Raw genomic sequence first — 14541 nt, 5'->3', positions numbered from 1 at the left:
ATTTTTGACATGAGTTTTTCTGGATTTGTTTGTTGTTATTCTTTCTCTCACTATTCAAATAAACATACAGTGGGGAAAAAAAGTATTTAGTCAGCCACCAATTGTGCAAGGTCTCCCACTTAAAAAGATGAGCGAGGCCTGTAATTTTCATTATAGGTACACGTCAACTATGACAGACAAAATGAGAATTTTTTTCCAGAAAATCACATTGTAGGATTTTTAATGAATTTATTTGCAAATTATGGTGGAAAATAAGTATTTGGTCAATAACAAAAGGTTCTCAATACTTTGTTATACCCTTTGTTGGCAATGGCACAGGTCAAACGTTTTCTGTAAGTCTTCACAAGGTTTTCACACACTGTTGCTGGTATTTTGGCCCATTCCTCCAGGCAGATCTCCTCTAGAGCTGTGATGTTTTGGGGCTGTCGCTGGGCAACACGGACTTTCAACTCCCTCCAAAGATTTTCTATGGGGTTGAGATCTGGAGACTGGCTAGGCCACTCCAGGACCCTTGAAATGCTTCTTACGAAGCCACTCCTTCGTTGCCCGGGCGGTGTGTTTGGGATCATTGTCATGCTGAAAGACCCAGCCACGTTTCATCTTCAATGCCCTTGCTGATGGAAGGAAGTTTTCACTCAAAATCTCACGATACATGGCCCCATTCATTCTTTCCTTTACACGGATCAGTCGTCCTGGTCCCTTTGCAGAAAAACAGCCCCAAAGCATGATGTTTCCACCCCCATGCTTCACAGTAGGTATGGTGTTCTTTGGATGCAACTCAGCATTCTTTGTCCTCCAAACACGATGAGTTGAGTTTTTACCAAAAAGTTATATTTTGGTTTCATCTGACCATATGACATTCTCCCAATCCTCTTCTGTATCATCCAAATGCACTCTAGCAAACTTCAGACGGGCCTGGACATGTACTGGCTTAAGCAGGGGGACACGTCTGGCACTGCAGGATTTTAGTCCCTGGCGGCGTAGTGTGTTACTGATGGTAGGCGTTGTTACTTTGGTCCCAGCTCTCTGCAGGTCATTCACTAGGTCCCCCTGTGTGGTTCTGGGATTTTTGTTCACCGTTCTTGTGATCATTTTGACCCCACAGGGTGAGATCTTGCGTGGAGCCCCAGATCGAGGGAGATTATCAGTGGTCTTGTATGTCTTCAATATCCTAATAATTGCTCCCACAGTTGATTTCTTCAAACCAAGCTGCTTACCTATTGTAGATTCAGTCTTCAAAGCCTGGTGCAGGTATACAATTTTGTTTCGGGTGTCCTTTGACAGCTCTTTGGTCTTGGCCATAGTGAAGTTAGGAGTGTGACTGTTTGAGGTTGTGGACAGGTGTCTTTTATACTGATAACAAGTTCAAACAGGTGCCATTAATACAGGTAACGAGTGGAGGACAGAGGAGCCTCTTAAAGAAGAAAAAGAAGGAGCCTGTGAGAGCCAGAAATATTGCTTGTTTGTAGGTGACCAAATACTTATTTTCCATCATAATTTGCAAATAAATTCATAAAAAATCCTACAATGTGATTTTCTGGAAAAAAAATTCTCAATTTGTCTCTCATAGTTGACGTGTACCTATGATGAAAATTACAGGCCTCTCTCATCTTTTTAGGTGGGAGATCTTGCACAATTGGTGGCCAACTAAATACTTTTTTCCCCCACTGTACCATTAAAATTATAGACTGATAATTTCTTTGTCAGTGGGCAAACGTACAAAATCAGTAGGGGATCAAATACTTTTTTCCCTCACTGTAGCTAGTCTCATAGATTCTAGGCGTGTACACAACCAGGCCAGGCTGACATTGACCAGTGGAGGCTGGTGGGAGGTGCTATAGGTGGACGGGCTCATTGTAATGGCTGGAATGGAATTACTAGAACAGAGTCAAACATGTGGTTTTATATGCTTGATACCGTTCTATTAATTAGATTCCAGCCATTACAATGAGCCCGTCCTCCTATAGCTCCTCGCACCAGCCTCCTCTGACATCGAGCCATTTATTATTTCAACAGCCGGAACACATTTTTTTAAATGTTGCTATGAACATGCATTGCATGTCTAAGCATTCCAGTGGCCAGTGTCCTTCATAATTGTGTATGTGGTGCTAGAGAATTTTGATTTCCAGTCTTTCTACAAGGGCTCTGTGTCCAGGCTGCATTCCAACTCTGGACACTCTGGACTGCATGCCCATGTAGAGCGAGTGAAGAGCTTAGGAGATGCACACCCTTCTGGTCTACCGTTGGCCTGCAGTCTACCACTCAAGATGTTTCATGTTTGTCTGGAAAGCTTTTGTTCTCCTATTTCCAACAATGTGAATGTATTCCTACTGCTACTGAAAAAGTTAACTGATAATCATAGTATAATGGAATAGAATTACTTAGCCTACGTTCCATTTCAATTATCACTTAGTGTCAGTCTCTAAAACACACACCTGTGTCTGAGTTAAATGTGCATGTTTCCTTGCAGGATTTGTCAAAACAAGAGGAGGCATCATCAGACTCCCTCCTGCTCCATTCGGAAGGATTCAATGTTTAGCCATTCTCGGGTTTCAATTACGGATTGGGTAACATTTCTTCATCGGTAGGTTAATGCATTTGACACACTCAGAAAGTTTTGGATAATTACATTACACAAAAGGGCTTCCAAAAATCCCTTACACTTGTTTTGTTTTGTTTTTAAGAAAATACATGATTTGACTTTGTTTGTTAATAGCTGTCACCCACAGAAAGTCCATGCTCTTTCAACCCCCAATAACAGTAAGCATAACAACTATACACAAGGTACTGGTGAGTGTGGGGCTCTCTGCTAAGTAATTACATATTAGTTAGTGTTCCGTGGCATGGGTTAGTACAGAAGTGGAGCAAGGTATGGCGAGCAGGTCTCTCCAGGCTGAAGAGAATGTGGTTTAAGGGAAAGTTAAGGTTGTGTTACCAAAAGCTGGGTCTCAATCGGTTGAGTCTGGGGCCTATCGTGGGTTTAATTTATGAAAAAAAAAATGTATTTCTATTGTCATATACTATTGATCTGATTTTTTCATTTCTTTGTTGCAATATTGCAGATTTGCAGAGGGGCTACACTTGAGGCAAGTTGATATGATAGAGGATGGCATTGCACGGAGCTCAAGGACCCTGACAAGAATAACGAAAATCCCGAGAAAGGTGAGAGGTGCATTGTGATTGTTACAGTTGTCGACCAACACAGAATTATGAGCAATTTTGACACTGAAAAAAGCACCAGCTTCACTCTGAGGAAATGTTTGCTCACTTACAAACTGTATGTAAAAAGGTGTTTTTAATAATCAGTCTTTTGGGATATTTCATGTATTATTTACTGGACAGCGCAAAGGGGCTCTCCAAGATTTTGAACATTTAGCTTGCTTTGCCACCCATCCCAACCAGAGTTTCCCACAGGTATTTAGGTTACTTGTCATAGTGGCAGACCAGGAAGCTGCTGCCCTCATTTATTATTCTTGTGAGCCTACACTATTCAGGGAAATGAAGTAAAAGCTGTTACAAATGTGTTTTGACTACTGTTTTTAGAGCTGCAACTAACAACTATTTTGATAATCAATCTGTCAGTTATTACTTTGATTACTCAATTTGTTAGAATTTTAAAAAGCCTGTTTTGCTGACTGAATACAGACTGTTTTAGTGTTTTATCAAATATAAAAATGTTTACATTGCATTACAGTGCAAATAGCAACAACAGACAAACTCAAACTCAGTTATTTTGTAACAACTTCCATTAAAGTGTATTTCCACATGAGACAGGAGCAGTGTCAGCTCATGACGATTTGGGACCCTAAGTGAGATTTGATTTCGGTGCCCCTCCTATAGAAGTTGATGGTCATGCTTCTCTGGGACACTCAAGTCTTCTCATATCACTAACATTTGTCTTACCTCTCATTTTTGAAGGTCTGCAACAAAGCCCTGAGGAGGTTCAAGAGGAGGAACAGTTTCCAAATTGGGTAAAGTTCTCTACGGAGATTGGTGGTGACAGATGAATCCAAGTTCTCGCACAACATATAGCATTATCCATTTTGATGTAGTAACATTCATTATCTGGGCTTGGGAACTGAGAGATCATTTGTTGATATGTTTCACTTATGGTAATCAGTTGACTTTTTAAAGTACTCCTCAGTAGATACAGTATACTGATATGGATAAAAAATTGAGGGCTTACCCATTTGTCAATGGGATATCAAAGACTCCAGCCACCCTAGTCATAGACTGTTCTCTCTGCTACCGCACGGCAAGCGGTACCGGAGTGCCAAGTCTAGGTCCAAAAGACTTCTCAACAGCTTCTACCCCCAAGCCATAAGACTCCTGAACAGCTAATCATGGCTACCCGGACTATTTGCACTGCCCCCCCACCCCATCCTTTTTACGCTGCTGCTACTCTGTTAAGTATTTATGCATAGTCACTTTAACTCTACCCACATGTACATATTACCTCAACTACTTCAACTAGCCGGTGCCCCCGCACATTGACTCTGCAACGGTAACCCCTGTATATATAGCCTCCCCTACTGTCACTTTATTTTACTGTATATATAGCCTCCCTACTGTCACTTTATTTTACTTCTGCTCTTTTTTTTCTCAACACTTTTTTTGTTGTTGTTTTATTCTTACTTTTTTTGTTTAAAATAAATGCACTGTTGGTTAAGGGCTGTAAGTAAGCATTTCACTGTAATGTCTGCACCTGTTGTATTCGGCGCATGTGACCAATAAAATTTGATTTGATTTGATTTGATTTGATTTGATTTCATATACTGAATTATTTGATTAATAAATCTCTGTGCTCTTGGACACATCATCAGTGATGTTTCCTAGGATCATGTTTCGGGTCTTTCAACATTATACAACTTCACCCATCAGACCTTAGGTTGTGTCATAAGTGACATTATGCTAGTTCCCATGGATTTACTGATCCCCCGCAGTTTCAAGGCGTGACTAACCGCTGGCCAACTCCCTGTCACAAAATAAAGATATGCACTTATTCCTATCTTTCAGTACAATCGTGGAAGGATGGGGCCAACGTGGAGAAGACAGGGTTGGGTGTTTGGGATGATGGAGGACAAATACAACAGACAGCGCCCAGTTCTTAAAATGGTGGAAAACCGTTCACAGGAAACCTTAATCTCTATCATCAGATGACATGTGCGAAGAGGTTCCATCATTCAGAGTGACTGCTGGAGAGCGTATGTCAGGTCTCTGAATAGGCTGGGTTACAATCACCAGACAGTCAACTACACAAACAACTTTGTGGATTCTCACACAGGATGTCACACACAACACATTGAAAGAGCGTGGCAGACAATAAAGGGACAGGTCTGGAGGCTAAGGGGCAATTGGAGAAAAAGAAGATGAAAAAAGCAGGTAAAGAAAATAAGAAAGGAGTACTCTCTCAACTCTTCAATGATATCTGATTAGTATATCAGCTGTAAGATTTTCAATCTTAGCATGCACCCCCTAGAGGAAATGTTTTGTCAAGACCATTCCAAGCTGTAAGATCAGACATTGTTTGTCACATAAGTAGGGTCAATGTTATCTTTCAAAAAATAGCCTACTGTGATGAACTATCCAAGTTATAACTGAGACCTTACATTTCCTTTCAATGTGGATAGAATACTTACAGATGAGTTGTTTGTTGCAGAGTGCCACGAGAAGGACATTCAATTCCAAATATGTTTATATATATATAAACATCCAACCATCGCTAATTTCAGGTGTGGTTGCATTTGTGAAAACATGCAAAACAATTGCCAGAAGTAGCCGGGAGTACCCTGTGCCGGGTACTTTGCTGCGTCAATTTAAATTGCGGTCAATACCGGCCCTTTAAAATGCATGCAACCCCTGGAAGCACTATTTTGCCAAAAACAACAGAATCTCAACTTTTCATTTATATCAACCAATACAATGTCTTTGGAACTACGATCCTACAGCAAATTAATGTGTTTCATTATTTTGACAGGGTTTTAAGCATGTTTTGTTGCTATCATTGTTTTTTGGATCACTCCACATAAAAAATGATTGATTTCACATGAAATGGGAGAATCTGGATTCCATTGCTTCCAAACATATCACTGTCCGATCAACAGGCTATGCACCAACCCTCAAGAAATTGTATTACCAAACTTCACCTACTACAACCAAAAACAAATTGTAACGTAGTAACTACATATTAAATACAGTTGAAGTCGGAAGTTTACATACACTTAGGTTGGAGTCATTAAAACTCGTTTTTCAACTATAGTTTTGGCAAGTCGGTTAGGACATCTACTTTGTGCATGACACAAGTAATTTTTTCAACAATTGTTTACAGACAGAATATTTCAAGTATAATTCACTGTATCACAATTCCAGTGGGTCAGAAGTTTACATACACTAAGTTCACTGTGCCTTTAAACAGCTTGGAAAATTCCAGAAAATGATGTGATGGCTTTAGAAGCTTCTGATAGGCTAATTGACATCATTTGAGTCAATTGGAGGTGTACCTGTGGATGTATTTCAAGGCCTACCTTCAAACTCAGTGCCTCTTTGCTTGACATCATGGGAAAATCAGCAAAGACCTCAGAAATTGTTTTTATGGACCTCCACAAGTCTGGTTCATCCTTGGGAGCAATTTCCAAACGCCTGAAGGTACCACTTTCATCTCTACAAACAATAGTACGCAAGTATAAACACCATGGGACCACGCAGCCATCATACCGCTCAGGAAGGAGACGCGTTCTGTCACCTAGAGATTAAGGTACTTTGGTGCGAAAAGTGCAAATAAATCCCAGAACAACAGCAAAGGACCTTGTGAAGATGCTGGAGGAAACAGCTACAAAAGTGTCTATATCCACAGTAAAACGAGTCCTATATCGACATAACCTGAAAGGCCGCTCAGCAAGGAAGAAGCCACTGCTCCAAAACCGCCATAAAATAGCCAGACTATGGTTTGCAACTGCACATGGGGACAAAGATCAAACTTTTTGTAAAAATGTCCTCTGGTCTGATGAAACAAAAATATAACTGTTTGGCCATAATGACCATCGTTATGTTTGGAGGAAAAAGGGGGCTGCTTGCAAGCCGAAGAACACCATCCCAACCGTGAAGCACGGGGGTGGCAGCATCATGCTGTGGGGGTGCTTTGCTGCAGAAGGGACTGGTGCACTTCACAAAATAGATGGCATCATGAGGATGGAAAATTATGTGGATATATTGAAGCAACATCTCAAGACATCAGTCAGGAAGTTAAAGCTTGGTTGCAAATGGGTCTTCCAAATGGACAATGACCCAAAGCATACTTCCAAAGTTGTGGCGAAATGGCTTAAGGACAACAAAGTCAAAGTATTGGAGTGGCCATCACAAAGCCCTGACCTCAATCCTATAGAACATTTGTGGGCAGAGCTGAAAAAGCGTGTGCGAGCAAGGAGGCCTACAAACCTGACTCAGTTACACCAGCTCTGTCAGGAGGAATGGGCCAAAATTCACCCAACTTATTGTGGGAAGCTTGTGGAAGGCTACCCAAAACATTTGACCAAAGTTGAACAATTTAAAGGCAATGCTACCATACACTAATTGAGCATATGTAAACTTCTGACCCACTGGGAATGTGATGAAAGAAGTAAAAGCTTAAATAAATAATTCTCTCTACTATTATTCTGACATTTCACATTCTTTTTTTTTTTTTTCAATTTAAAGTTTTATTAAGTTTTCAATCAACCAACCAAACACATTCCACATTCACAGATGTGAATTAAAAAAAAAATTAAAAAAATAATAATTATAAAAAATTGTTTTATATATGTATATATATATATACATACATATATATACATACATACATACATACATACATACATACACACACAAATAATAATTATAACAAAATTTAAATTATAGAACTTGCAGCAGCACTATCAAGGTTCTTATTAGCTATTTCCAGCCTTAGCTGAGATGACGAGCCAATAATTAGTTTTTAGGTTTTACAGCACCTTACACAACACGCATCTGCCCATCTCCCTGATTCCCCCATTCACTCTGTCCAATTTGAAATATAGTTGAGTAGTGGAGACCAGAGTCTATCAAACTTGGGCTGTCTCTTGTGGAGGTCATAAGTGAGCTTTTCAAGAGGGAGAAAGTCAACAATCTGGTCAATCCACATTTTAAATGTAGGAGAAGTATTAGAGGCCCACAATAGAAGAATACATTTCTTAGCAAAGTATGTAATGGTCATGAGCAAATTTTCTCTGTCAGGATCAAGAACAAAGTCCTGCTGGGCATTAAGAAGATAGAGACACGGGGTCATATCAAACTGTACATCTAGTATTTTCTGTGCAGCAGTATGTATAGATTGCCAAAATCTGGCAATCTCTCTGCAGCTCCAAAATACATGCATATAGGTTCCACTTTCAGAGGTACATCTATTACAATTAGGAGAAATGTCTGTTTTCATTTTATGGAGTCTCAGGGGAGTGTAATAAAATTTGTACAAAAATTTGTAATTAGATTCTTTCATTTTTACATTAGTAGAGGAGCAGTATACCCTGTCGCAAACCTCCGCCCATAACTCATCACTGATAGTCAGACCAAGGTCCTTTTTCCCATATTATTTTCAAAGGAGTAAAGGAGGATCCTCCTTTCTCAGAAAGGAGTCTATAGATATAGGATATTTTGCCTTTAATGGATTGTGCTGTGACAAGAAGGGTTTCAACTTCATTCAACTGAGTTCTAAACCTCCTCTTGGAAGTAAATGAGGAGATGACATGTCTAATTTGTAGATATTTAAAAAAATGGGATCTTGGCACCTTGAATTCATTGCAGAGCTCTTGAAAGGATTTCAGTGTAGTGGTCTTCTGATGAAATAGGTCTGAAAAGGTCCTGATTCCTAGAGTATGCCAAAGATTAAAGTTGGCATCTCTCAGGGCTTTTGGCAAGTCTGGGTTGCCTACTATAGGCGAGTGAGAACATATTTGGGAGGAGATGCCCAAGTATTTCTTACAGTCCCTCCACGCTCGTAGGGTACTGTAAATCACAAATGTTTTGGCTATGTTGCCCACTTCACTAAAGTTATCAATGAATATAGTTGAGCTTAGTGGCAATGAACCACAAGATTGGGCTTCTATCTGGCTCCACGTTGACTCTTGTCTGTTTGTGATCCATGTTAGCATGTTGCGGATTTGGGCAGACCAGTAGTACAATTGAAGGGAGGGAAGGGCAAGACCACCCCTTAGATTCAGGTTTCGATAGAGTGGAAAGCTTGATCCTAGGTTTTTATTGCCCCATATAAATTTGGTGATGCTTTGGTTAATTGTTTTGAAAAAGGAAGCTGGGAGATAGCATGGGAGCATCTGAAATAAATAGTTCAGTCTAGGGAGGATGTTCATACGGATTACATTAATTCTTCCTACTAAGCTAATTGGGAGGGAGATCCAGGTTTGGAGGTTGTTCTTGATTTGATCCAGGAGTGGAAGATAATTCTCTTTGAAAAGCCTATTCAGATCTGGTGTTATGAATATCCCAAGGTATTGAAACCCCTGTGTCTTCCATTGGAATGGGCATAGTGTCTTCATAGAACTGGTGAGTATAATATTGAGAGGGGCAGACAGTGGATTTGTTAAAATTAATCTTATAACCTGAAAAACGTGCCATACTGAGCAATTGTATCTAAGATGGGAGGAAGGGATTTCTCAGGGTTGGATATGTAGAGCAAGACATCATCCGCGTAAAGCGAAATCTTGTGCTGCAGGCCGCCTGCAGGAACACCCATAATACTTGGATTGCTCCTTATCAACTCTGCCAGAGGCTCCGCCCCCAACAAGTAGAGCAGGGGGGACAGCGAGCACCCTTGTCTTGTGCCCCGTCCCAAAGGGAATCTGTAAGAGTTCAGTCCGTTAGTAGTCACCATGGCATTTGGATGAGAGTATAGTGATTTGATCCATTTAATCAAGTTTGGGCCCATGTTGAACTTCTCTAAGACTGAGAACAGAAAGCTCCACTCCATCCTGTCGAACGCCTTCTCAGCATCCAGTGAAGCCAGCAGGACAGGGGTCTTCTGTGCGTTTACTTGATCAATAATATCAAAAAGACGGCGAATGTTATCAGAAGAGTATCTGTCTCTAATAAATCCCGTCTGGTCCGCTTTTTATTATTTTGGGAAGAAGAGTGTTTAGTCTTTTGGCGAGCAATTTGGTGATTATTTTGTAGTCGAAATCCAACAAGCTTATGGGCCGGAAGGAGGAGCAGGATAGGGGATCCTTGTCTTTTTGAGCAACACTGTAATGCGAGCTGTGTGCATTGAGTCTGGGAGAACTCCGTTTTTGCAAAAATCCTCCAGCATTGGCATGAAAATAGGGCTAAGCTGGGGCCAAAAAGCTTTGTAGAACTCTCTGGGGAATCCATCTGGGCCTGGGGACTTGTTAGGTGGCATGGAGGTAATTGCCTCCAGGATCTCCCTCAGGAGTGAAGGGGGAGTTGAGATCTTCTTGGTCGGTCTCTGATAGTTTAGGTAGCGAGATTCCCTCTAGGAAGGAGTGGAGTTCTGCCTCCGTGTGTTTTCTCTCAGAGGTATATAGTTTGCAGTAAAAATCATGAAAAGTTAAATTGATCTTTTTGGATCGTATGTGACCTCATCCTCTGCTGTTCGGATAGCCATAATTGTACGCTCTGACTGCTCTTTTTTAATTGATAAGCAAGCAATCTACTAGGCCTATTGCTATACTCATGGTATTTCTGTTTAGTAAAGAAAACTTTTTTTTAATCTCCCGAGTATAGTCCAAATTCAGTTTGGCTTTGGCTGCTTTAAGTTGACTCCAGGAGGTGCTGTCTGGGGATTGTTTATGTACTTTTTCACAGCGTTCCAGCTCCCTCTCCAGATCTAGCCTGTGTGCTTCCATTGCTTTTTTCTTAGAGGAAGCATATGCAATTAGATGACCTCTTAGTGTGGCTTTAGCAGCGTCCCACATTGTGGCCGGAGAAACAGGAGAATCTTTGTTGTCTTGTGTGTAGTTGTCTATCCATGTAGTTACCAATGTATGGAATGCTTCGTTTGATAGCATGGAGGTGTTGAATTTCCAGCTCTTTGATCTCGGGATGTTTTTGCAGAGGTCAAAGCGGAGGTGGACAAAGGCGTGATCCGAAAGCACTATGGGTCCGATTGTACACGTGGCTGAATTTATGAAACTCTTTGGGATAAAAATGTAATCTATACGGGAGTAGGTGTTATGGACATTAGAGTAGTATGTATAGTCCATAGCTGAGCTATTAGTCTCTCTCCAGATATCTATCAGTCCCATCTCTTTAGTAAGAGAGTTCAACATCTTTGCAGATCTAGGATTTGTGGTGGTGATTTGAGATGATTTGTCTAGGGTTGGGTTCAGGGTACAATTAAAATCTCCGGCCAACACTCCAAAGGAAACACAATGCTCATTGAACAGAGTTATCATTTTCGACATAAAAGCAGGAGTATCTGTGTTAGGGGCGTATATGTTTAAGATAGTAATTGGTTGCCCATACAGTGACCCAGTTATCAAGATAAATCTCCCCTCCGGATCAGATATGTTTTTGTCAATTATGAATGGAACATTCTTATGGATAAGTATTGCTGTACCTCTACTGTTGGATTTGAAAGATGAGAAATACACCTGTCCCACCCAAGCTCTGCGGAGTTTGGCATGTTCAGCATCACAGAGGTGTGTCTCTTGCAATAGCGCGATGTCTGCTTTTTCCTTTTTTAGAGCACATAGTATCTTTTTCCGTTTTATTGCATGGCCTAGACCGTGGCAGTTCCATGTCAATAGATTTAAGGTACTAGTCATCGTCATCGAACAGTAATCGAACTTTAGTGCAAGTCATCTCTGGGTAAAGGTGGATCGTAGTTACAGCTGCGTTCACATAAAAGGAAAATAAATGGTTTACATAAAATAACAATCTCTGAACACCCCAGCCGAGTTCCCAAACAACTCGACATATCCCGTTGGATCTATTACCTCCCGCTCAGTCACAATTCTGTGTTCCAACAAAAAAAAAGACCGGGAACAGTTAGCAACGCACAACGTCTCCCCCCCCCACCAAAGAAATGCCTCATCCTCTCCGCCCGCATTGAGTAACTGACAACGTAGCCCCCGTCCAGACCACATTAAGAAAGGGAGAAAATAAAATCAATAGCCCAGCCTACATACAGTAGGCCTAAGTTATAATATGGGGCCTATCCCTCTCAGCTAAAGGAACATAAATATAGATTGGACGGCTATAATGAAATTTAGCAGGGCGGTGGGTCTTTGGATATCGGCTATATGTTGTCTTACCTCCTTTAGTAATAACAGTAATCGCATTAATCGCATTTAGTCAATGGTCCATTTCTCATTGACCGGGGTTGTCTTTCAAAAAACGTTTTTGCCTCTTCGGGAGTTTTGAAGTGTCGAGGGCTCCTTGGTGAAGAATCCTGAGCTCGTTTGGGTATTTGAATCCCCTAAAGATGCCTCGGTCAATGGAGCATTTCTTCACCTCGTCAAACTCTCGGCGCTTTGGCGTATTCCAGCTGACAGGTCCTGGAGTAAGGTGAGTTTGGCGTTTCCCACTGTAATGGTGTTGGTTTTCGCCGCCTGTAGGACTCGTTCCTTGTCGGTGAATCTCAGGAAACGTATGGTGATTGGGCGCGGTGGTTGTCTGGCTGCTGGTGGGGGCCTCAGTGCTCGGTGAGCTCTCTCGAGTTCTATGGGCCTGTCGGTGGACAGGTGGAGCCACTCGGGAAGTTTGTCTTGCAGGTAGCGGATCAGTGGCATGTTTCCCTCTTCTTTTTCGCCCAGATTTAATAGAACACAATTATTCCTTCGCCCCCTGTTTTCCAGGTCCTCTGTTTTCTCTTCCAGCTGCTCTATTTTTTTTTAGCATATGCTATTGTTTCCATGGCGTCTGTCAATAAGTTTTCCGTGGATAGGATTCACCCCTCTGCCTCGTCCAGGCGCCCCGCGTTTATGGTTATCTTGTTGTTTATGTCAGGCAAGGCATTTTCCAGGATTGTCACCTTGCCCCCTATCGCACTGAGCTGAGCGTTAATGGCATCTAGTTTAGTGTTGAGTTCTGTACGTTGGGATCTCAGCTCAGAAAAGATGTCTTCGACAGAGTGCGAGGTTGGCATTCGTTGGGCCTCGGGGGGGGACGGGTCCTCTTTCTCCTGGCTAATGGCGCTAGCTTTTTCTGAAGCTAGCTGCTTCTTGGAGGCTTTTTCCGTCGCTAGTACTCGAGTCCGGGTAAAAATGTCCCCTGTAGTGTTGCCTTTTGAAGCCGCCATGACTTTTTGACTAAAGCTAAATGAGTTTAAACTTGAAGTGGAGGTAAGATTAGGAATTGGAAACTACTTGTGCGGAGCTCCTAGTTCATGCGGCCATCTCGTTCAAGGGTCACGTGATCCCTCCGACATTTCACATTCTTAAAATAAATTGGTGATCCTAACTGACCTAAGACAGGGAATTTTTACTAGGATTAAATGTCAGGAATTGTGAAAAACTGAGTTTAAATATATTTGGCTAAGGTGTATGTAAACTTCCGACTTCAACTGTATATGTGATCAATAAAATGTGATTTGATGCCAGAGAAATAAACCCTTACGTTCCTTTTCAAAGGCATGTACATAGTATTTACAAAAGTTATACCATTATGTGTTTGACTTTACATTAAGTTGCTTGCTCCTGGGTAGGTACATTATAGTTGCACATCCATTGTTATACATTGTTCTTACATTTAATTATGTACATCCTTTAAGCTAAATAATATGGAAATAAGATAACTGAAGCTGTAGTTAATGATGTGCATTGTTACAACAGCTGACGGAGTCCTATCCTAGCTTATTTTGGTTGTAGTGATTTATGTAGTTACATTTAACAAGGTTATATATTAGGATCCATTGTTAACATGGTGCTACACAGTAGACTGCAAAAGTGTAATTACAGAACATGTTAGTTACATTTGGAACAAGACATCTTGTAATTACATATACATAAATAATAAAAATTACACATGCGGAATAACCTCAGACAAGCTGATTTGTAATTACATATCCTTGTTCCACTTGTGTAATAACCTATACCGCTAAACCCTTAGAGGGTAATTACATAGTATTTACATAGTATTTACAACTGCTCTTAGAATGATATAAATACATGTATTACTATTTAGTTACATATTTATTAATGTACACTTAAGGTAAAGTGAAACTCATTATTCTCATTTATGCACACAGAGGTCATCTTCCTGTAAAAAAATTGAACATTCCGCCTGTCAGGAAAGGGTTAAGACATGACTCTGCCGTTGTGCTGTAGAATTTTTTTATTTTGTCTCTTGTATAATAAATTCTGTACATTAGTTTATACTGGATTAAACCTACATTTTCGTTAACTGTAATTGTGTTACTTATGCTCCAACACTCCCTCAATCAGTTATTTTTAGGTATTTTTTCCAATATTTTTGTCAGTTGGATAGGCTCTCTGCAAGGTTTTGTATATCTAACCTATCATATGAGTATTTTATTTCATTTTTTAAACCATGTTTCTA

The sequence above is a fragment of the Coregonus clupeaformis genome, chromosome 37, assembly GCF_020615455.1.
Source record: "Coregonus clupeaformis isolate EN_2021a chromosome 37, ASM2061545v1, whole genome shotgun sequence".
Classification (NCBI taxonomy): Eukaryota; Metazoa; Chordata; class Actinopteri; order Salmoniformes; family Salmonidae; genus Coregonus; species Coregonus clupeaformis.
This window is presented reverse-complemented; position numbering follows the sequence as displayed.